This window comes from Ictidomys tridecemlineatus, chromosome 7 (assembly GCF_052094955.1).
Source record: "Ictidomys tridecemlineatus isolate mIctTri1 chromosome 7, mIctTri1.hap1, whole genome shotgun sequence".
NCBI lineage: Eukaryota > Metazoa > Chordata > Mammalia > Rodentia > Sciuridae > Ictidomys > Ictidomys tridecemlineatus.
The window spans coordinates 193383772-193407661 of record NC_135483.1 but is presented as its reverse complement, the minus strand read 5'-3'; the positions used below and the strand labels follow the sequence as shown (position 1 = coordinate 193407661).

Sequence of the window (23890 nt, the reverse complement as noted above, 5' to 3'; positions counted from 1 at the left end):
ATTTCAAAGTTGGCATCTCCCACTTTTCCAGATGAATTTTGAAGTCATGTTCAAAATTCCCAAAGAGAATCCCATGGAGAACTCGAATGTAGTCATACTAAAACTATAGCACTCTTTTTTTTTATTATTATTCTAATTTGTTATATGTGACAGCAGAAGGCATTACAGTTCATACTACACACACAGAGCACAATTTTACATTAAAACTGTAACATGTTTACAGCAGAGCACAAACCTCCCCATGTCCCTCAGTGACGTTTCAAGGTCGTATGTGACCTCATGTGGTTGTCATTTTATTGCTTGTTTTACTTTAGGTGGTGAGTTTTGTCACATAGGAAAACCATGTATGTATCACAAACTAACACACCAATGTGCGTACCCGTGGAAACAGATGTGCACTTTAGATTTCTATTCGCCACTCACCTTATTAAGTCTAGTAGATGACTTCAGCTGCATTATAACAATGACTAAAGATAATTTCTGCTTCTTTCCAGTAATTGTATCTCACTGAAATGGCTGGAACTTTCAGAGGAGTGTTGAATAATAGTGATGAATATTATTGATACAGAAAAAAAAAGTGCAAAGTAAAAGAATGACAGAGGAATTATCAATTCATCTGTATATCCCCTTCAGTGGGTTTCTCGGCAATCACTTAAAACGATGGCGAAAAGAATATTTAACACAATGGTAAATTGACTATCACATCCTTTTAAATGAGAAAATCTGATTCCAAAACGTTTTCATTTTAAGGAAAAGAAGAGACAGAGGAGGAGAGAGGAGGGCCCAGGTGAGCCGTCCACGTGCATGCTCAGGATGAGTGCTGCTCTGACACCCAGAGCTCTGGGAAGGAATAGGGCAAAGCGGCGGGAGAGGCCCAGGATGTTCCGAGGCACCATGGAACCTCCCCCGCAATTACTAGGGGGCAGTAGGAGAAGATCAGGTCAAGGTGAAGCCCAGGGCCAGGGCACTGCAGTGTTAATATCATGGTACCCACCCGAGTGGCAGGCTGGTGAGCTCTGGGAAGTTCACAGCCCACTCAGGGAGGGAGCGAGGAGCGGGGGCCTGCCGTTGGGCTGTGCTACAGAAGCTTTTTTGACCCACCGTCTTGGCCAACACTCTTCATGCTGTCTGCAAACAGACTCAACATGGCCCCCACCAGCTGAGGTTAGTGACTTGCTCTCTGATAAATCCTTCCGGACTCAGCTGGTTCCAAAGCTGATATATGCTAGCTGTACTGGTTGTTACCAGCAACTAAATCAAAGATTCTCCAAAGATTGTGAATTTATTTGAAAACAGCAGTGCAATGGGGTCTCATGCACCGTGGTAAACTGTGTATGCATCCAAAGAGCCAGAACAAGGAGAGGTTTTTAAAGGGAACATGGAAAGGACTGGATGCATTTCTTCAAGCAATAACCCTCAGCTGCAGGATAAGTGATGTGGGTGGCATTCATCCAAGGCTGGATGGGCAGCGTGGCTGGCAGATGTCCTTGCAGGAGGTGTCCTATGTAAGGTCCCCGTGGCCTCTGTGCAAGGCTGTGCTTCTGGAAGACTCATGGTGGATCTTGTGATCAGACATGATAACCTTCAGGTTTTATTTATTTGTTAAGATTCGGCCCAAGCAACTCCCTTTTGATTCTAAAATCTTTTACATTAGATTATGTGATTAATAAATACTACAGGATTCAATGGTGTATGAAAGCCAAAGCAAAGCCAACTATTATCTCTAGAAACACTAAGATGAATGTTCTGAAAAGACTTAGCCCCTCCTGCCCCCTTTTGTTTTGTGCCAGGGGTTGAAAGCTGCATCTCTTTAAAATGTTTCTTTTTAATTGCAACCAAAATAATAAAAATATTGGGGTGAGATAGGGATTGCAAAAGCTGAGAAATATTTTAGGTACGTATTGCTTAGTAGGTATTTCTAAGATTTTGGTCCATGTTAAGGAAATAAAATCTAAAAGTTTGGGTGAGGGGTGGCGGTATAGCTCTGGGGGAGAGCACTGGCCTACCATGCACAAGGCTCTGGGTTCAATCCCCAGCCCCACAACAAAAGTAAAAGAAAATCTAGGAGATGCAATAAAAAGGTGGTCTGCAGAGGAGGTGGGACAGGGCTCACTGAGGAGCTCCCAGGCAGAAGGAGTGGTTCCACCTCTGACAAATCCTGGCATTTGTATCTTTTTGTTTTATTTTTATCTATTTGTATCCTAGTATTTTTAAAGATCTTTGTATCTTTTAGGATCTTTTGTCTACATTGAAAGATCCTTTGTATCTTTGTATCCTTATTAATTTTTGCTTGTTTTTTCCTATGCTGGGTGCTCTACCACTGACCTATATCCCAACCGCTTTAAAAAAAAAAAAATTGAGACAGGGTCTGGCTAAAGTTGCAAAGGCTGGCCTCCAACTAACCATCCTCCTGCTTCTGCCTCCTGGGTAGCTCGGATTACAGGCCTGTGCCACTGCACCTGTCTATTTTTATCCCATGAATTAAAGTACAATGCTCTCTTTCTGTCATTTCTTAAAGTTTTTGTTTCCTCATCAACTTTTCTGTGGATTGCATCAGATAGGAGGAAAGTCTACTGCCCTTAGGCACATCCTGGTCTACCTGCTCTTTGAGGCCCAGGACATATCCCAGCACGTGGCATTGGGCCATGCATGATGAGAGCCACTGCAGTTGGCCAAAAAAAGCAGAAGCTCCTGAGGTCCCAGAGCATGCCACTAGTGAGTGGTGACTTGGCTCTTGGTCTTAGAAGTTCCCCCAGGACAATAGGGCGATTCCTCCCTTCTGCGTGACCTAGGAGGGAGGCTGACCTCCCTGCAGGAATGAGGGGGCAGCGTTGTGAGATCCCACGCAGCGGGCAAGGACAGTGTCCACTGCCAGGAATGATGTTAGAATGGCTCCATCCTTGTCCTGCCCATCAAAGCTTACCGCCCCCGCTGCTCCTCTCCACGAGAGACTGGAAAACACTGGTTGCGGCTGTCACCCCTGCTGTCTTCCCAGGCAGCACCCTAAGGAGGTCCCTCTGAAGCGGCAGAACAGCCTGGGCTGGGAGGGCCTTCTGGGCGAGGCTCATGCTGTGGAGCCTTGGAGTAAAGCCTTGGATTAAAGCTGTGGTGGAGGTTGCCTGCAGAGCTACTCACTCAGGAACACAGTCACCCTCCTGAGACCAGACCCGCCCACACGGGATCACACACTTGTCTGACCCACTGCGCACCTTCCCATCCCTGGGCCTGTGAATCTCTTGCCATTTCTTTTCATAATGGCAGACACTCCAGCACTTCAACACTGGACCATCCGTCTTTCCCAGAGTTCAAGAGGGTTGTTCCAGGGGCTGGGGATGTGGCTCAAGCGGTAGCGCGCTCGCCTAGCATGCGTGCGGCCCGGGTTCGATCCTCAGCAGCACCACATACCAGCAAAGATGTTGTGTCCGCCGAGAACTAAGAAAAAAATAAAATAAATATTAAAATTCTCTCTCTCTCTCTCTGTCCCCCTCTCTCTCTCACTCTCTCTTTAAAAAAAAAAAAAAAAGAGGGTTGTTCCAAGCCCTCTGATAAAAGAAGGGAACGTCTGGACAATCCCGATGAGTTTCCAAGTTGCCAGAGGAGTTGGAAGAATTTAGATGACAGCAGGGAGAGCTGGATTCCTCCAAGTACTGCAAGTGGCAGCAATTTGCCCACAGAAATCTCTACAAAGACATCAGATCAAACCGGTCCTCATCACGCATCTGGCTCCATACTTCCTGAGTATGAGAGACAACATGAAACGTGAAGTTGGTGATGAGGCCAGTGCCCAAGTTCAGCTGTTCTGCTGTGTTGCTGTTTTCTTCACTCACAGACATTGAGGCTGAGACACTGGCAAGGACGGGCTCATCTGAAGTGCCCACAAGATGCCCAGGAAGCAGGGATGCCCAGGATGGTTCTCGAGTGGCCACTTTTATCACATGAATGATTGGGGCAGATTACTAGTCGACCTTCATCAGTTGTAGAATCACCCACCCCTCAGATCTGGGGAGGCGACACCCGGTGCAAGACAACAAGGGCAGGGCATCATCTCCCTCCCCTTCCTTTCCTCTCTTTCTTTTCTGTTTTCTTCCTTTTGAATTTTTTAAAACTTATTGTTTCATACTTCTTTTTATTAGCATCCCTTCTATTTCTCTTGCTTGCTCTCAAGTGCATCCATTTGAAAGCCCGGGCTGGCAAGAGTTAATAAATGGGGGGAGGGCATCAAATTAAAAAGCTTTTATGGGGCTGGGGCTGTGGCTCAGTGGCACAGTGCTTGCCTGGCATGTGTGAGGCCCTGGGTTCAATCCTCAGCACCACATAAAAATAAATAAATAAAATAAAGTCATTGTGTTCACCTAAAACTAAAAAAAAAATAATTAACTAAAAACTTCTGCACAGCAAAGGAAACAATTAGGACTGTGAGGAGAGAACCCACATAATGGGAGAAAATCCTTGCTAGTTACTCTTCTGACAGAGGATCAATACACAGAATATATAAAGAACTAAAAACAAAACAAAGAACCTAAATGAAATTGGGCAAATGAACTAAACAGATGCCTCTCAAAAGAAGAAATACAAATGACCGATAAATATATGAAAAAATATTCAACATCCTGAGCAATTAGGGAAATGCAAATCAAAACTACACTGAGATTTCATCTCACCCCAGTCAGACTGGCAGTCATCAAGAATACAAATAATAATAACTACTAGAGAGGATGTGGAGGAAAAGGAGCACTTTTAAACTGTTGGTGAGATTGTAAAGTACAGCCACTGTGGAAATGAATATGGAGGCTCCTCAGAAAACGAGGCATGGGACCACCCAGCTACAAGGTCTCCCTGACAAGTCACCCCACCATAGTGATAATGCACACCCATGTTTATAGCATCACGATTCACAATGTCAAATTATGGAACCAGCCTAGGTGTCCATCAACAGATGAATGGATAAAGAAAATATGGTATATATCCACAGTGGAGTGGATATCGACCCTAAAGAAAATGAAATGTTGTCATCTTGCAGGAAAATGAACTAGAGACCATTAAATTAAGCCAGACGCAGAAGGTCAAGGTCATATGGTTTTCTTTCATCTAAGGAAGCTAGAGAGGAAAAAGAAAAGAGCAGGCTTGCGTGGATCTCATGAAAACCAAAGGGACATCAGTGGAGTACCAGAAAGGGACCAAGGGGTTCGGGGAGGGGAGAGAGGGGCAAGTGCTGCGGAGAGATGTTGGCCAAGTCACATTGCTATCTTGTGTGCAGATTGGAATACGTGGTGACCAATCTCAAACATGCAGGGGGCGAAGAAGCTGGGGCAGGAGCCGCCTGTGTCCTCTGCAGTGGACACGCACTCTCCCTACACACAGTTCTCTAGGGCCTCAGCACAGGAAATTTATGGATGCAGTGGGTCCTCAGAAGATCTAGGGAACAGAGAAAGGAAAAGAAGAACAGGAGTAGTCTCGGAAGGAGGAGGGAAGCCTGTGTTTCTGAAATTCTTGTTAAGCTTAATCCCCAAGCAATGGTATTGAGGGTCAGGGCCTTTAGGAGGTGACTGGGTCGTGAGGGCTCTGCTCTCAGAAGGGGGACTGGTGGGCTCAGGGAGTCTGTCTGTCCCTCCCCCCGAGTGAGGATACCTAGGAGAGGCCATTTTGAAACAGAGGGAGTTGGCCCTCACCAGACACTGACTCTGTTGATGGCTTGGTCTTCGACCTCTCAGATGCCAGCACTGTAGGAAATTAATTCCTGTGGCCTATGAATTATGTAATCTAAAATATTTTGTTTTAGCCACCCAAAAGGACTGAGATAGCAGGCGTGAGTGCAGTCTCTCTCACTACCCTCTGTTCCGTCCTACCTAGCAAGACTGGGTGATGGCTGGCCCTGGGTCTCCTGGCTGGCCCCAGGCCACGTCCAGGAGTTGTGGGAAGGCAGATCTTCCCTCTCCCCCACCTGGAGACTTCATGATCATGTGAATTCTGTTTAAACCAGTGCTGATCCCATATGATTCTATGTGCTTTCTTTCACCAAGAATGGCAGAAAGAAAATAGCACAGAGCCACTTTGGACAATCCCCTCTTTTGATGTCCCGTGCTCCAAACACCCCACATGAAGGAAGAGAATACAAAATGAAGGGACAGCCTGCCTATCTCTGGCTGGATTTGAATTTCTCTTCACTCTTGCCAGCCCTGCTTCAAAGCCCTGGTTCCTAGGCACAAGTAACTGAACCAGTGCTCGGCTAATTGTGGAGACAATTAGCCATTTGTTACTTGTCTTAATGAGCCAAGTGGATAATTGTTTCGGCTGGAGCTGCTGGGGATACAATCAGCGGTCTGCATTCCTAATTTTTAGGTTAAATCTGTGCTGGTGGAAAGCTCCTATCTGGAGATAGACAGAAATGTGGTTTTTAGGATTGATAAAAGATCATACCCCACTGCTAAAGTCACTCAATTACACCAGACCTGAGACTTGGATTTGACCCCCACACTACCTTTACACAGTGACAAAGGTGTTCCTCACACATTCCTGCAAGGTGCCTGGATGGTGCAGAGAATGAGGGACACATTCTCTTATTTGTGGGAGAGGACGATGTCAGGGTCATCCTGCACGTGCCCACAGAACCCAATGGCCATCGCCCACCTCGTTGGAGAGCTGGGCTTTGCCTGTGCACGTCCCTTCTGGGGCTCACTAAATTCTTCTTCATCTCTCAGCCTCTGGGTGCTGCTGGGGCTTCTCACTGGAAATTGCCAATCACCACTATCAGATGGGCAGCCAGCCACCCGGTTCCCGCTTGTCAGGCTGTTCTGAAAGTGGCTTCCCTCTCACCAAGGCGCCGGCTTGGAGTTACTGGCTGTTCTGCTTTGGATCAAGGCTTGATGTTGGGTCAGACTTCCTCCAAACCCCAGAGCAGCCCTGATACCCACAGCACAGACTGAGCTTCTATTTGCAGTATTTCTGTGACTAATGCAGGTCTAGATAAGGCAGGGAGCTCAACTGGAAAGAAGCCCTTATCTCAGGCATGCTGATATTTCTAGATTCATTTTGATAAGAGTAACACATTTTGTGCTGTTTTGTTTCCTTGAAGGGTGAAGTAGCTGAATTATTTAATTATGTACAAAAGTAAAGACTTGCCTTGAGTAATTTCAAACTACTGAATTGTAATAGAAGTTGCTCTTGGGGTTGGCTGACCCACGGTGTGTGTGCATGTGTGTGTGTACACGTGCACATGTACAGGAAACTGCAGCGTCTGCTTGTATGACTTCCCCTGCTCTTGTGATCCCCTCCTCTGTAGGGGAAAGTCGTGGGGAAGCAGGGAAGGACGGCACATGTCCCTGTCTATGTGTGATTAACTGATCAGTTGTGCACCTTTTCCTAGTGTGCTCTTCCCGTCTCCCAGAAATAGTGGATTTAGGAGAAAAGGAGCACGACCTTTCTGGAGACACCCCTGTGCCCTGGGCATAAGACCTCCATGCCTCCTTTAACTCTCAAAGAGACGGAGGTGCCAATGTCCTCTTTCTAAAGATGTGGGATCCACGAGTCAGAGGTCATTTGTGGAAGATCACCTCTAGGCTTTGGATATGAGGAGTTCCCCAGAAGCCCTGGGTTAGTGAGAGGTGGAATGATTAGATGTGAGAGTCATAACCTGATCAGCCTTGCTAATTTGAAAGGACTACTGCAGGTAGTACTTCTGGGCAAGTGGGGTATCACTGGAGGAGGTGGGTCCCTGGGAGCATGCTCCTGGGGACTGTATCTCGTCACCCTGGCTCCTCCCTCAATCTCTCTCCGCTTCCTGCTCTCCGTGAACAGAGAAGCGCTTCTTCACCAAGCCCTTCCACCATGACTCCTGCCTCCACCTGGGCCCAGAACAATGGAGTTGGGTGTCCCGTGGGGGCCCAGGTTCTTGACGTTCCCAACAAAGAATTGAGCAAGACGCAGATGTGACAGGCAAAGCATAGCTTTATTGAAGGAGGAAATGAGGCTCCATAAAGTGGAGGGAGTTGAGTGAAGAGAGAGGCTCCAGGCCCCATGCTGGGGTTCTGTCCTACAGGCTGATCTGGGGGAGCTCCCCCCACAGAGGACCTAATTGAAGACCTTGCCCTAACTGCTCCCACTGGTTACTTTTCAAAAAGTTGTAAGGGTTCTTTTGAGTTATACGTGACAGTGGAATCCATTTTGACATGATTATACAAGCGCGGACTACACCTTATTCTAATTAGAACCCTGTTCTGTGGACGCACACCTGTTGGTTACTTCACGACACCTGATGAGAATAGTGCTCCTGTGGCAGGAGTTGTCACGTGACCAGCCTTATCACAAACAGGGACAGGACAACTCCTCCGTCTTGTGCTCCAGCCGGCATTTTTCTTACACCCTTCATCCGCCATCTTGATGTCCCTAAACTCCTACCTTGTGCCTAAACCTCTGAAACAGCCCAAACAAACTTTTCCTCCTCTGGGTTGCTCTTGTCAGGTCTTTTGGGCCCAGAGATGCAAAGCTGACCACCAGGATTGCACAGCAAGCTGGTAGTAGACGTGGGATTTGAATGGAGGCAATTGGATACAACATGTCAACCCTAGAGCCACAACCTGATAACAGAGGGGCCTTCTAGTCTCCCCCCACCCACTGCTGTCACTGCTGTGGACCCAGGCCTCAGACCCATGAATGGGAAACTCAGCCACTTCACCAGTCAGAAAGCACTGTGCACCTCGAGCCCTGGGCATGAGGCCTCCATGCCTCCTTTAACTCTCAAAGAGACACCGGGACGTGACTCACGCAGGCCTGGGGAGCGGGAGGTCACAGCCTGCAGCTCTTTCCTCATCTTTCTTTCTCTTCTTTCCCTAGCTCTGCTCTTGCTCCAGACTCCTGCTTTAAGAACTGGGGGAAAGGGGAAGAAGCCACGCTCTACGGCCCCTCCCACCCGCCCTGGAGAGGGACCATGCATGGAATAACAGCGCATCTGGGATCCAGTAAGACTTCCTTCTGTGGGATCCCAAGCAGCCATAAGCAAAGTTATGGGAGGCCGTTATTTTAGACTGAGGTCTTTGCTTCAGCAGGCCCCCAAGAAACCAAACCAAAATGGAGTCACTTGTGCTAAAGCTCCTGGTCAGCACACCAAAATTTAGTCACATATCCGACTTTCCAAGAAACAAGGAGAGAGAGAGATGGCAGGCGAATTCGCCCGCCCACTTTTAGTTGGTGTGATAAGGGAGGTTCCTTGAGCCCCTAGACAGCAAGACACAGAGGCCGCTGCTCTTAACCAAGTCCTTCTTAGTCCCACACTATCTTCTTGCTCCTGCTGAATCTGCCTTACAAAACCACCTGCTCAGCCAGCTCAACAGAAGGCCCTTCCGCTTCAGAGACAGGGTGCTGCCAGTTCCATGAACCACTAATGAAATCCAATTGGATCTTTAAACCAAATTCATTAAATTTTTTTTTCTTTCTTTCTTTCTTTCTTTCTTTTTTTCACAGTGAAAATCTCCATCTTTAAAGAAAAAACATCAAATGGACTATTTTGTTCCAACTGCCAAATCTGACCTTATCTAAAGCACTCCAGCAAATGCACACATCAGAGATCCCTTCCTGGAGACTGGTGGGTCTAACTGGAGGCGGAATATTTGAGACACCTATATTGAAAAAATTTATTTGCTGGGTTCTGAGACTCACATGTGACAGGAAGCTGTATATTTTACCTGACAACCCTAAGAAGGAGGAACACAAAAGGTAGTTTAATTTCACGGAGCTAATTTTCATGAAGGGCGCACTAGAGGCTCAGAAAGATGGTAATTCAAAAGCACAACTGTTGGGGGAAATGGTTTCTTAAATCTTTGAATTCATTTCCTGTGAATTAACCACTCTAAAGGTGTTGGAAATGCCTGGTGAAAAGTGTTGCGCTAATGGGAAACATTGTGATCACAATATCCCAGGATGGTTCTTAAGTTAACCTGGGGAAACCGCAGCTTCCAGATGCTGTTAGCTTCAGTCCCAAGGAGAAGAGAACTTCACTCCCCCCGGAGATGCCCTGGGAGGGCAGAAGGGGACCGGGGCGTGGGGAGCAGGGGAGAAAAGGAAAACAGGGCATCCTCGAGCCTGCAGGCCCCTCCAGCTCTGGCTTGCCGGAGGCTGCTTTCTTGACTCCCCGCCTACAAGAAGAACCTGAGGATCCACAGGACCCAGACTTCCCATCATGGAAAAAAAAAAAAAAAACTGCCAACAACCCAGCCTGAGAATCTGAATCTGGATGTTATATAAATGTTTAATGTGACTACATTAACTACACAGAAGAACTCTCCTGCTTTGCAGACAAAATAAAGTCAAATGCTGGCAGCCATCAGCGAATCCTTCAATGGCCCCGTGCACGTGAACGTGGGAACACTGGCTGCAGCTTCCTAAAGCCATTACTGGTGTCCTCCTGTGAACACTTGGAGAGCTTCATGCTTATGTCCTCTTCTGTTTCCAAAGCTAATGGGTTTTCCCTTGGGCTTTATAAAAGCAATGTATGTTCATGTTCAACAAACAAACAAACAAAACCCAATTCACCAAGGCTAGCAACTGGTATCCATGATCTCACCACCCAAAGCCCTGCCTTGCACTCTGCTGCGCTTCGTCCCCATCTCTTCTGTGTTTTGTGCCGAGTCCCATGGTGCATGCCTGCAGTCTCAGCGACTCAGGAGTCTGAGGCTACAAGATCACAAGTTGGAGGCCAGCCTAGGCAATGTTTCTAAGACCTTATCCCAAAATAAAATTTAAAAAGACTGTGTGTGTAGCTCAGTGGTGGAGCACGTCCCTGGATTTCCTCCTCAGTACCTCAAAAAGCGGGGGGAGGGGGGGGTCTATTTTTTATAGAGTGTGTATTGCTGTGTTTTGCTTCTCCCTCCTTCTAAACATGTTCATGGTAGCGTTCTTCATCATTGCAAAAATAAAAAAAGATTAAAGCTACCTCACTACTCAGCACGGAGGACTGGCTAAGTAGGCTACAGACCATGTGCGTGATCCTCTCAGTAAGTGCAAAACGCAGTCATCAAAGCAGACCTTCGGAAGACACCTGCTGGTATCAGTCAAAAAACTGATGTCAAGGTTTATGATCACTCCGGTTTAACCTGCTACGGAGAGGGTCTAGAGCAGAACTCAAGAATAATTATGATAGCCAAAGGGTAGAGTGGTGTGTGCCTTTTCTATTTTCTTAAATTCTGGGTTATCTAAATTACCCTTCATGTGTTAAGTAACCCTGTTGGTCTGTTTGTTCCTTTTCTCCCGTTACCTTTTGGGGGTCAGATAAAGAGTGAGAGTTTCAGGTCCCTCCAAAGCACCCCAGACTTCTTGTGCTTGTACATGTCAAATGTCCCACAAACCTGACTCAGGAGCGAGAAGTGCACTCTGTCCATCACAAAGCCACGTCTGTACCGGAGCAAACCACTGAGGCTGGTTATCATTACCTAGAAAATCGGTTTGCATAGGCCTCTCTGTTGTAGCTCCTAGAAATGGGCTTTTACTAATAGGCCATGGAGAAAGGATAAGCACTGCAGGGTGGAACCGGAATGAGCTGGCCTCTGCCTGCACCTGGGGGTGGAGGGCAGAGCCTCCCCACGCATGCCCCTTCAAGAAGTGGCTCTAAGGCTGGCCTGCCCCGGCAGAGCCCCTTTCCTCTCACCTTGGCCACTTGGCTGGGCAGCATGTTGGTACCTTGCAGCAGGTGATGGCAGGTGGCCAGGATCTGCAGGAGATACCAATCTGGCTGCACATGCCAGGAAATGAAAGTCCTCCACTTAATGTATCCAAAAAAGCTGCTGAGTTTGAACTGAACCTGAGTCAGTGTCCCCCGGCCAGCGTCTCATGCTGCTCTTTGAGGCACAGGGCAGAGGTCATGGTTTGTGGTGGAAGCCTGACAGTGCTACTGAAGCCAGATTTGAGGATAGGTAGTTAGTGAGGCTAGATAAATCGGGTCTAATACCGAGTAAGATGAATACAATGGAGGCCATTATAGAGAAGGGAGTCCAGGAAAGCAGAGCAGCACTTGGGAAATTGAAATGTTACTGTGCCCAGGGCTGGAACCATCCTAAGGAACTCTTAATGAAACAGCTCCCAGCCAACAGGGAGGGAAGTGCTAATCCAAAGCCACCCCAGGCCCTCCCTGCCCAGAGGACTCCTCCAGCCCACCTAGCCCCCACCTTGTGGGCCTTCCCACCTGCATTCCATCGCTGCAGGACAGAGGGCAACAAAGGACAGGAGTGTGGGAGGAGTAAAAGTGACCTTAGCTGTGAGAAAGGGAAGACCTCCCCCTTCCACGGATTCTGCCTTGCGGTCCCCTTCTCCCTCCAGGGAGAAGTCTTCTCTGCTGTCCTTTAATAAAGCGTCCACCGTCCACTCTCCCCTGGCCTCCGCGGGCTTCTCTGGTGTCATACTTCAGCATTCAGGGAAGCGAGGACTCATCACTGGTCAACAGTGGTGACACTAAGTGGCCGCAGGTCGGGAGTACAAGATGCAGCTGGAACAAGAGCTCCAGTCAGATGGGCCCCAATCCCCTGTGTAGAAGCTGCTGGGGGTTCTGTGCAGTAGACAGGGTGACCGCCCCCAACAGTTAACCATAGGGCAGGTTGTTTAAGGTTCTCCATCTCTGGTTTCCCTCCCCTGTTAAAAGCATTCATAGCCGGTCCTCCGTGTCTGTGCACCCACATCTGGGAATTCAACCAACAATGTGCTGCATCTGTAAGGACATGTACAGGCGTTTTCTTTGCTATTTATTTCCTAAACAATACAGTATGGCATAGCATTTATATTGCATGCATTATAAGAAATCTACAGATGGTTTAGAGAATTCCAGAGGCTAAGTACAGGTTACAAGCAAACACTAGACACCATTTTATATATGTCTTGAGCATCTGTGGATTCTGGTATCCAAGGGGTTCCAGAACTCACCCCCATGGATACAGCAGGACAACTGAGAGGTGCTGCCCTTCCTCAGTGGCCACAGTCCTGTCCCACCATCAGAGGTCTGGGGCTAGGACTCTCTCCTGCAATGAAATATGAGCAGAAGAGATGTCATGCACCTATTCCCCGAGGAGACGGTTCTGTTCTGAGATCTACTGCTTTGTAAGCCAGGCACAGTGGAGAAGGCCTGCAATCCCAGCAGCTTGGGAGGCTGAGACAGGAGGATGGCAAGTTCAAAGCCAGCCTCAGCCACGGTGAGTTGCTAAGCAACTCAGTGAGATCCTGTCTCTAAATAAAATAGAAAATAGAACTGGGGATGTGGCTCAGTTGTCAAGTGCCCCTGAGTTCAATCCCTAGTACCAAAAGAAAAAAAAAGGGGGGGCGCAGACTTACTGTTTTGTACTTAAGATTTCTCGCTCCTTCTCTTTGCAGGAGAACTCCGCGGCCCCAGAGCTGCTGCACCTTCAGGATCTGGTTGTGGGAGATCTGTGGGGCGGAGCCTGGGGTGACCTCTGCTGACAGGTATTAGGGTGAGTAGCTGCGGAGGCTTCAGAGGGTTGTGCTGTAGCTAAAGCCTTACCCTAAAAATGCGACCCCTTGAGCCTGCTGCTGGATCCCAGAGGTATTTATCAGGGCTGCTTCTATGGCTCTTGTGACAAGTGAACGGGGCAGCGTTGGGCATGGTAGGCACTCGGCTCAAAGAAATGAGTGTTAAGCCGGATGGGGGGTCAGTGGTGAGCCTTAGACTGTCTGAGCTCTGCTTTCCCCTAAACTGGAATTTCTATGCCTCCTTGAAAAATGTGGGTGTAGAAATGGAGTGGCTGAGGCTCGTGCATTTCTTTGTGTTGGTTTGTTTGATTGAGAAACACAGTGTTCCGGAGGGAGAAGACCCTCCCTGGGGTTGAAATGGACCCTCTTTGTTGCAGGCCAGATGGGTGACATTCTCCAGCGAGGAGTCCCCAGGCCTGCCAGGTCGTCCTCTTTGAGATGGAGTTTACACAAATAGCTGAGCTAGAAAAACCTGCCCAGTAGCCCCGCCTCTGCGAAGGGTGCTGCGCTGTGCGGGCTGGGCAGGGGAGCCGGCCACTCTCCTGCCCTGCGGGGTGGCTGCCGTGCCCCCTCCCACCCCTCCCCAGGTCAGTTGAAGCCCGGCTCCGCAGGCCTGGAGCTGTGGAACCGCTTCCCTCCTCACTGCAGGGGATTCCTCTCCTACAGCCCTGGCCACCCGAGGGGGGGGGGCTTCCCTGGCTCCCTGATGTCCCCAGTGTCACCTGTTCTCCGGCTCTCATTTCCCTCCTCAACTTCAGCGCCTTCTCTCCGTGAAGGACTTCGCAGAATTCTCCCGCTCCTGTGCTAACCCCTTTCTACTGTGTAATCCCAAGTATTTTCTCTCGCCTCAAAAATCCACCTCTGCACTTTAATTACTTACCAAGTAACTTGTGACCAAGGTGGAAGTAGTGGAATTTGGAGAAAACGTCAAGTCAGAAGATCACCACTCCTCAGGAGATAACCAGAATGAACCTTTAGCCCTGGAGAGGGAGCAGGGGAACGGAGCTGGATGTGCTGGTTGGCATAGGGGCCTTTTGGAAAGCAATAGAGCAGTAAGGCTTTAAAGCTACCCGAACGGAAAGATGCCCATATCCTTTGGTCTAGTAATTCTTCTCCTTAGGATTTACACTACAAAAATAGAAGCAGAAATACGCTAAGGTATTGGTTAGAAAAATCTCATTGTATCATTGTTTTTAATAACAAAAAAAAAAAAAAGAAAAAAAGAAAAAGCAAGAAGAAAATTGGAAACAACCCAAAGGTACATTGCAAATTAGTTACATCAATTATGAGACACGCATTCAATGAAATGCTATGATACCGTTAACAAGAAGATAAACTGCAGATTAGAAAACGCAGTGTGATCCAGTGTTATCGTTACCTATCTGAAGCCAAGTCCAAAGCTCTTTGCCTACATTATTTTCATGAAAAGATTTCACATGCACAGAAAGAATTTTGGCATATATTATACCAATTACTAATGGTGTTAATCTCAGAGGAATAGAATTAAAAGAGATTCTTTTCTGCTTTGTACTCTAGTATATTTTATAATAAGTAAAATGCTGAGTCTCACAACAGACTAAAATAACAAAAACTCATGACTGGGACTGTTTGAGAGGAGGATTGTCTACAGGGTTCCTAAGAACTATTGGAAAAAATAAAAGTGCTTTAAAAATAAAATTGTATATTTAAAATTGCACATAGACTTGGGGGTGGTGATGTGATAAAGCAAAAAGAAGAAAATCCTGAGTGAGCTCTGCTGCAGGAGAGCCTGCTGGGTCTGGACGAGGACGAGGCCGGGTTCTAGGCCTGCAGTTCTGTTCTCCCCCAGGGGCGGCCCTGACTCCCCAGGCCCAGGAGGTGGCCTGGTGTGAACAGATCCTTCCTCCCGGCCCAGCTGCTGCAGGGCTCTCTTCCTGGGGGTCCCTTCCTGCCCACTTCCTCCCTGCATCACACTTCAGGCACTCTGCCAAGATAATTTTGACTTTCCTGCAGAATCAAAGCCTCTCTATCCCAGACTGTCTTCACACCAAGACGAGAATTTGCACCCAAACTCACCAAAGGTAAACAAACACAGGCGGTCCCCGCAGCTCCCAGCCCCGGGGAACAGGGCGGAGCAGTGTGGCTGTGCTGGAGGGCAAGGCCTTATCACAAAAGGCAGAGCCAGTGTGCCATCCTCTGCAGCTGCTCCTGTGTCAGCATTTCAGCCACAGGCACTTCAGAGGACAGCACTGTCACCGGGCCTTGCGTCCCTGGTGCCAGATGTACTGCTGAGTCCTGCTGCCAGCCGCTGTGCCGTGGCTTCGGCTTCAGCTCAGCAAGGCTGACATTCTGTGCTGTGCCTCCTCAGGGCTGAGGCCAGCCGTGAGGGCAAAAGCCACTTTCAGATTGGGACAGAGTTTAAAAATAGTTCTGCACAAATAAAACCTTCCGTGCAAGGCAGCATGTCTGTCCCTGAAACAATTTCTTACCCAGGACTGCAAAGTTTAAGCCTCTTCAAATTTTCTGACCTGCATCCTAGTAAATACAAGAAATGGCGCTCTCACGTGCAACGGCAAGGGTTCAAACTCAGTATTTTTTCAGGAAACGATCTTTCCTGAGTTGCTTTCCCACTCCTGGGCCCAAGTTTCTTAACTAAGCTTCTGCTAGAAGAACAAAATTAAACATTCACTCCGGCGATTTTCCAGACGCTGTGGATTGCAGGGCTTGTTAGTGCCATTTGCAATCCTTGCTAAAATCCCAACAAAAGCGAAGAGCGGCAAACAGTTCCCAAGGCTTCTCTGGCACTACAAGAAGCTACAAAATTAATGGCAATTTCTCAAGGGAGCTGCAAAGATTCCTTTCAAGTTTCTTAGTTGCTTGGCATTCACACATGCTAAGTAGGGCTCAGCCCCAGCTCTTTGAAGTTTCCTCTCCCACAGGTCGGAAAGGCAGTGTGATTTAGGACGGTCAGCAGGGGGGACAGTCCAAAGCAGGACCTCCCCACCAAACAAGTAAACAAAGCCAGCTAGGGTCACGTGGAGCAGCATGGTGTCCTGGGGGTAGAAATGCAGAGCCAGCAGGAAGAGCAAGTCAATTCTTTGCAAACCGATTGAAGTGTCATTTCTGTTTAAGCTGCTCTGAAGGAATGGAGGGATTTTGGGGGTTCTGGGAAAAGGTGAGTAAGAAGCCATTTGCATGTTAATATCTAGTTATTTCCACGGGCATCCTGGCACAAGGACAGGCCACCATCCTTAATCAAAAATTCTGTGACCTGCCTCCAGCTCTTCTCCCCACAGAGCAGGCTGGTGCTTTGGAGGGGGGAGAGGCGGGAGTGGCCAAGCCCCTTTGGAGTAACAGCACACCCCTCCAAGCTACAGATCTCCATGAAACCGCCACAGGGCATTTCTGCACCTGGAGTCTTGCCTGGGTTTCAGGTGTGCAAATGCATCAGGTGAGGTCAACCGCCACCAGAGAGGCTGGCCTGTGGCTCCAGGGGGATGAGCCACTTTAGTGACCCAGGTGAGTCCCTGGGGTAGTGCTTCCTGAGGGGTGTTTAGGAGGTGCCACGCATGCCCAGGCAGGGACCATGTCCCCACACAGACACCCACATGCAGACCCACACACAAGTGCAGAGACACCCGTGCACACCCCATGTGCACACAGACACGCGCACACGCACACACTCCCACACCACCCATTCCCCCACAAGGTGCCGTTGCAGACGGGAGCCTGGAAAACCCCCAGTTGCTGTGACTTTGTCTTTGTGATTGACAGTGTCAGTTGAAGGTGGAGAAGTCCTGCCAGGAGACACCTGTGGGCTTTGCTCACTGGATGTGGCCCCAGGGCGAAGGGCTGCACCATCCCCAGCCACCAACTTCTGTGGGTTTGGGGGAAGACCCTAAGAGCTTGTAGTTGACCAGTGACGAGTCCTTGCTTCCCCAATGTTGAAGAATAACACCAAAGAAGCATGCCAAGGCCAGGTCAGAGTGGAAATTAGAAGTTTATTAAAGGACAGCAGAAAAGACTTCTCCGGGAGGAAGAAGGGGACCCAAGAGGTGGGATCCGTGGAAGTTGTCTCCCCTTTTTATAGTTCTTTCAGTGACGGAATGTAGGTGGGAAGGGCCGAGGGGTGGGACACAGGTGGACCAAAGAAGTAATCTGGGCAGGAAGGACTTCTGAGTCAGCATCTTCTAGTTTGCTGGGGGCTGTTCATTAACACTGCTTTGGGATGGGCTCTGGCCTAGGGCTTTTCCCAGGACTTCATTAACATTCCAAGAGTTGTTCAACTTTTCCCGGAATTCATTCCCAGCATGGCCTCCATTTTAGATCTCACTTGATATTAGACCCGATTACCTAACTACACTGACTGCCTAACTTTAAATCTGGCTTCGGGAGCTCATACAGTGAAGCAGGACCTCCCTCCCAGCTCCCAGACCCTTCTTCAGTTTCAGGGTTAGGAGCACTACAGGGCCCTGTGCTCCCCGCCAGGGTGTTGAGACCAAGCCCCCAGGAGCCTGGCCTGCCTCGGGGCCGCCCTCCCCCAGGTTCCCTGGACGCGGCCTGCATCCTAACACCACCCAGTGTGTAGGGGCAGCTCCTCTCTGTTCTACAGGAGGGATCCCAAAACTTGGATAGGAAGAACCAACGCGGCTCAGAGTGGGGTCACCCTCTTCCTCAGGTAAAATGCCCCCACTGGGCTCTGCTCCCCCAGGGGCAAACGGTGAGAAATGCTTGGCCCAGTGGCTGGTGCCTGAGGATCCTCCCACGTGGCCAGAAGGGGAGCCTGGGGCTGCTGGCCCGAGGTGGCGTCAGAAGCCCTCCGTGTGCTGGCTCCTGTTCGCTGCGCCACCTCCAGGGGACAGGAACCAGGAGGCAGGGCTCCATGTCCAGCAGCAGGCCGGGGCACTTGGACTTGGGAGCAAGGGTTATTGTGGAGTCCCTTTGAAGTGAGAAGAAAAAATCAACATCGGGGACTTAGGTGCAAAAAGGCAAATTGCCGGCCTCCGCGGGCTGCAGCCACTGTTGACTCGGGGGCAAAGACACCCGGCTATCAGTTACGGTGACGAGTCCTGCTCCCCCATGTTGAAGTCTGGACCTTAGAGAAGCACGCCCAGGCCAGCAGGTAAAGCAGGGTTTATTTTAAAAGGGTGACATAGACTTCTCCCAGGAGGGAGGAGGGGCCACAGCTGGTGTCCTGGTGTCCCCAGAATCGAGGTGTTGTGCCCTTTTTGCCTGTCCTGGGCTTCCTTTGTTCTCCTGCCCCCTTCCCCTTACCTTTCTCCTTCCTGCGTAGGTGACTAGGCCCAGGAACTGCTGGTGGGATGGCAAAGGTGGGACACAGGTGGGCTGACGGGGGAAGGGTGGGATGGGGCAGCCCAGGACACCTTGGTTACAACCTCTGGCTCCCTGTAGGGAGGGGCAATTCCTGGGACAGTCACCTTGGCAACAGGTTCTTGGTCAGGGTGGAGGAAGGGCTCTGAAGGAAGTCACATTTCAGTCCCACAGGGGACAGTCTCCAACTTCCCAGACTCCCTCAAAACTGGCCTCCCTGATCCGCCTGACTGGATCTACCCACCTGTACTGACTGCCTGTCTGATTCTGGCTTCAGCAGGAAGGACACTGTGGCCGGCAGCCCTTCCAGAGTCCAGAAAATACAGCCTCATTCAGCCCTGGGCACAGAGTCCTGGACCTCAGCTGGTAGCCAGCAGCTCAGCTGTGGCTCTGCTGCTCTCCATGAGGAAGGACTAGCTGGGCAGCCGGGTGCGCAAGAGGACGTGCAGGGTTGAGGGAATGGAAACCGCACTTCAACAGGCCTGGCTTTTATTTCCCCACTAAGAAGCTAATACATCTGTGACTTTAAAGTACTGTGAGCCTCAGCCTTCTCCACTACAGAATGAGGATCCTCCTACGCTCATATCTCCTCTGGACTTTTTTTCCTGGTCAGTGTAAGGATTAAGTAGGTTAACTCATGTCAGCTGCTTTGCACAGTGTCTGGCACATAATAGGTGCTTAATAAAGATCAACTACTGTAGGCATTACACACTTATACTATATACAGCATATAGTAGGTGCTCAACAAATACTTATTGCTTCTATGTGTTTATAAGTAAATTAACACATTCAGAAAGATAAACAAAAACCCTCAATAAGCTTACTCATAAAGGAGTCCTGCTCATGGGTTTTCCTGGAGACATTTTTGCATTTATAAACTAATGATGTGATTCTTGCTGCATTTCCTCTTAGGAGGCTGGAATCCAGGCTGGTGCGTGTTTTGACTCTGGTCTTGATCCTGCCTTGTGACTGAATGGCAGCCTGGTGGTGCAGGTGGTGCAGGGCAGACTCCGGGAGGCATCTCTGCTTGGCGGACCTTTCCCCAGGCAGGAGAGCAGCCTGGCGCTCTGCTCTGAGGCTGTGTTGGGGGCTGGGGTCAGGAGGAGCCAGGGCGGCTGTAAGGAATGGGGCCGGAGGGGAGGGCGGTCCCCTCTGTTGTCTTTATTGTCAGCAGCATCCAGAGGTCCTTTCAAGTTTCTTTGTTTTACTGGTTCCCAGTGCTTCAAAGCAGAGGGAGGAGGTGACCAGTGTCCTGCCCAGGGGCAGAGAGAAGGGGTTAGTGAGTCATAGCTGTGGACACTCAATGGAAGAGGGACCAAGGGAGGAAGGAAAAGGAGTAAGAGAGGATCTAATGCCCGACACCGAGTCTGGAGTCTCAGACTGGGGCACCCATAATCTCACACCAAAAAAGCCGATTCCCAGGACCCGCCCAGCACCCACCTGAGCTGCTCCGGCAGGAGGTGGGGGTGGTCTGCGCGGACCCCAGCACACTGGGAAGCTGGTGGCGAGGCCCTTGATTGGCTTCCTTGATACACCTGGAAAAATTCAGGGTCCCTGGCCACCAGCCCAGGAAAACGTTCTCTGGGGCCATTCCTTTGCTCTGGACCCCCATCCTGTGGCTTTTGGGGTACTTCGTGACCTGGTGGAAATGTGATGCGACAGAAGAGGACGAAAGGGAAGGCGAACCATTCATCTTCCTCAGAAAAACATCTCCAGCACCTCTGCTGCTCAGCGGACTCAGTGCCGGGCTGAGAAGGGACAAGGCAAAGGGCCCACACTGGTAAATGACAGTGGCCGCAGAAGCACTGGCCTCAGGCTGTGCCCAGGACACGTGTCCAGGAGCAGCAGGGGGCAGACTCAAGAAGGACAGGTGGCTAATGACAACACGCAGAGACTGGCTGACCTCACACCAGGAAAAGAGACACACTCATGTGGGAAACCAGAGAATGCAACTGACCGTCAGGATCCTAAATAACCTCAGTGGTCAGCACGAAGCTTTGATGGGACTTCCAGTTCACGTACTAGGGAGCAGCCAGGCTCTCCCATGAGCTGTAGGGGAGGGGACACGTTTCCCAGGGTTTCGCAGACCTAATGTCATCGTGAAGCCATTAGAGGGCTTATGTGCTAAGAAGTGTGGAGAAGCCCAGGTTAAACTACATGAAGTGCATTTCTCTATTGTAGGACTTCTCTTTGTTCATTGCAAATCTGTGATTGGACAATCAGACTCCTCTGTCCAGGGCTATCTCCACAAGTTAGTGACCACTGGTCAGATCGTGAGCAGCGCTGGGCCACAAGGCTGGTGGGGGGGCCCTCTAGGTCTCATGGCCGGCAGCCTCCTGTGGGTTAAAATGCACCGAGACCAGAGTTGTGCAGCAGATTGATAGACGGCTGTCCCAAACCCTGCCAGCAGCTACTGCACATAATAAAACACTAAAGTCACAAAAACTCCATGCATGCCACTCACAAAACAACCGACACACGATGGAGGGGGAAGCCACCTGTTACGGTAGGTCCCCAGGGATCAAAATAAACACCAACCTGGCTTGAATGCGGACCCTTCACATTACAAAGAGAAATGGTACCACCACAGGGGAAAGGCTCCTTCCCAACCAATAGCAAATCTCCTTGAGAAAGAGAATAAAGTCCATGACCCTCTGGGACCTCCACCTCTAACGTCCAGAACTTCCAGAACTGAGCCTGGCTCCCTGGAGCAGGGCAGAGCCTCTGCACCCCAAGGGCAGGCGCCTGGCACTCCCAGGGGGCCTGGAAGGAGCTGAGGCCCTCCAAGGGCAGCGTTCCTCCCCATTTTCTTTTCCATCCACTTTGCCCATTTTATAGGCAGTGATTGGGAAACTGAAGAGCCTTGAACAATGAATATTGTGGTTTGAAAACGACGTTATTTTCTAAATCAAATTCATAACCTTAAATTCCTTGATTGTTACCTAAGAAAAAATTCAGGACACTGTGTGCAGAAAAGGATCTAAGAGACCGCTTCCAGAAAACAAGTATAGAAGTGGGTAGAAAGAAAACAATGAGGGTGCAGGCCAATGCTACATTTTGGAAAACATTCAACAAGTAAATTTGTCTTTGAGGAAGAATCAGCAAAACAACACCCCAAACTCCATCTGACCATGACAGTAGGAATCTGGCCTGGCCTCACCAGTGTGTCTGCAGGACCTAAAACGTCCAGAATTTAGTAGGTCATCCGTAAACACTTTTTGAGAGAATGAAAATAGATAAACAATGCAAAAATATAATGAAAAGATGAAAGAAAACATATGTAGTTTAGAAGAAAAATATGGAAAAAAAAACCATGTCCAGGAGGCTAAAAATTAGAATAGTTCCTCAAATTTAAAAACCTTTGTGAAATGGGAAATAACTTTCATCAAAATGAAGTTAACAACAGCAGAAAAAAGACATAAGCTAATAGTCACAGGAAACAAATCACCCCCACACCAGAGCCCGAGGCCAGGCCATCCCCCCCACCCCCACCCCATAATCTGGTATTGTAACACTTGAAAAGCCTGCAGCTCCCCTGCAGTAGCCGCAGTGCTGGGATACTGTGAGAAGGGGTGTGGGGGGGACGTTCACACTGTAAATGAGATAAAGAATGCATTTACCCTGGTATCAATATAAACTGTCTCATCTCCCAAGCCTAAAGTGTCTTGGCTAATATAAAATCAAAAGGCTGATGAGTGAAGTCCATCGGGAGGACATTGGCCCTACAGCAGAAAATGAGAAACAAGAAGCAGGAGCTGTGGCAGCAGCCAGCGTTGCTGGAGGGCTTCGCAGTCCACCCTCTCCAGAGGGCTGTCTTATCATGGAGCATGCTGCAACCTTTGGAAGGTGCAAGGCCTTATGGACACAGGTTCTTTTCCACGGTCAACATCACTGGCGAGGGAAGAACTGTGGACCAAATTTGCAAACATAACAATCAAGGTAATACTCAATGTCAGCCAGCGTGGTGGGAAAGAGTGTTCACATGCAGAGTTAGTTGGAGTTAAATTAGACAATATGCATCATGGGACTTCAAAATGTTTGTAACAATTGACCCCCAGTTGGGAGCATTCCTAGTCTAAAAATCTAAAACCCAAAACGCTTCAAAATCCAAAACTTTTTGAGCAGTCTTATGATACCACTTTTTGAGCCGTCATATGATACCACAAGTGGAAATTTCCACACCATGAAACTTTGTATCACGCATGAAATTATTTAAAACATTATATGAAATCAACTTCAGCCTCTGTGTATAAGGTGTATATGAAACATGAATGTCCCCAGACTTGGGTCCCATGCCCAAGATATCTCATTAAGCATATGTACCTATTCCCAAATCGGAAATTCAAGATTTGGGGGCCCAGCCATTTGGATAAGGGTGCTCCACCTACAGTGCCTTCCATTGAGTAATATGGTCCTGGAGCCAGAGATGCACCCAAAGACGCAGCCAGAGAAACTCATCACGGCCTTGGCTCATCCTCACAGTCGTGAGACCAGGCCTGATACTTGTTGGGAGAAATGCTTTCAAGTATTTTTCACTCAGAATTTCTTGGGTAATTCTCATCAAATCTCTTGGTAATAAGTTTATTTAAACCCATTTTGAAGTTTCAAAATAACCAATAAGGAGCTTATGGACGTGAAGGAAGCTCCTCAGAACCTAAAAGCCACCTGGAGCTGAAGCTGGTCTAAGCCCAGGTCTTCTGGGTCCTTCACCCCTGACGGCATGGCGGCAGGTGCCCAGGTGTTACAGGGGAGCTGTCCTGTCCACACAGGCTGAGGAGAAGCAGAACAGCCCGGTCAGCAATGACTGCATGTGATATTCTCAGGAGCAGGTCAAGGGTTTTCTAATTCCCAGAGCAGAGCAGAAAATGAGGGCGAGCTGAGCCTGGGCCTCCAAGAGAAGGCTCTGGGAGGGCAGGAGGCCGCCGATGGGCTCCAGAGGGGTCGCCCCACCCCACTCCCCAGGCCCCTGTCTCAGGGTCATGCTTCCTTGTCTTCCAGCAGGTGTGCCTCCCCGTGCACTTGTGGCGGATCTTTTGAACAGACTGGGGAGAATGCACTTCAGGAAAGCTGAGCTCAGGGACTGCACGGCCCCTACACCAGGGGTCTTAGACTGTACGGG

At 49.2% G+C, this 23890-nt stretch overlaps 2 long non-coding RNA genes across 14 annotated transcripts; one reads left to right on the top strand and one right to left on the bottom strand.

The window, feature by feature from the left end:
* Positions 1 to 9612: 9612 nt before the first annotated feature.
* LOC120892829 (uncharacterized) lies at positions 9613 to 14392 on the bottom strand. 3 transcript variants are annotated; one of them, XR_013424427.1, is made up of 4 exons: positions 14184 to 14392; positions 13306 to 13424; positions 12901 to 12995; positions 9613 to 12469 (listed from the first exon to the last, which is right to left on the bottom strand). It is a non-coding gene; the product is annotated as an uncharacterized LOC120892829 (long non-coding RNA). The 3 variants fall into 3 exon arrangements; XR_005737605.2 differs by having other exon boundaries at positions 13306 to 14392; XR_013424426.1 differs by lacking the exon at positions 12901 to 12995 and having other exon boundaries at positions 13306 to 14392.
* Positions 14393 to 16325: 1933 nt separating this feature from the next.
* Positions 16326 to 22853, top strand: LOC120883723 (uncharacterized). Of its 11 annotated transcripts, none has more exons than XR_013424416.1 (5): positions 16326 to 16615; positions 16722 to 16959; positions 17215 to 17495; positions 18053 to 18562; positions 19049 to 19478. It is a non-coding gene; the product is annotated as an uncharacterized LOC120883723 (long non-coding RNA). The 11 variants fall into 11 exon arrangements; XR_013424418.1 differs by having other exon boundaries at positions 16329 to 16615; positions 16818 to 16959; XR_013424419.1 differs by having other exon boundaries at positions 16331 to 16615; positions 16875 to 16959.
* The last annotated feature ends 1037 nt before the right edge of the window (positions 22854 to 23890 follow it).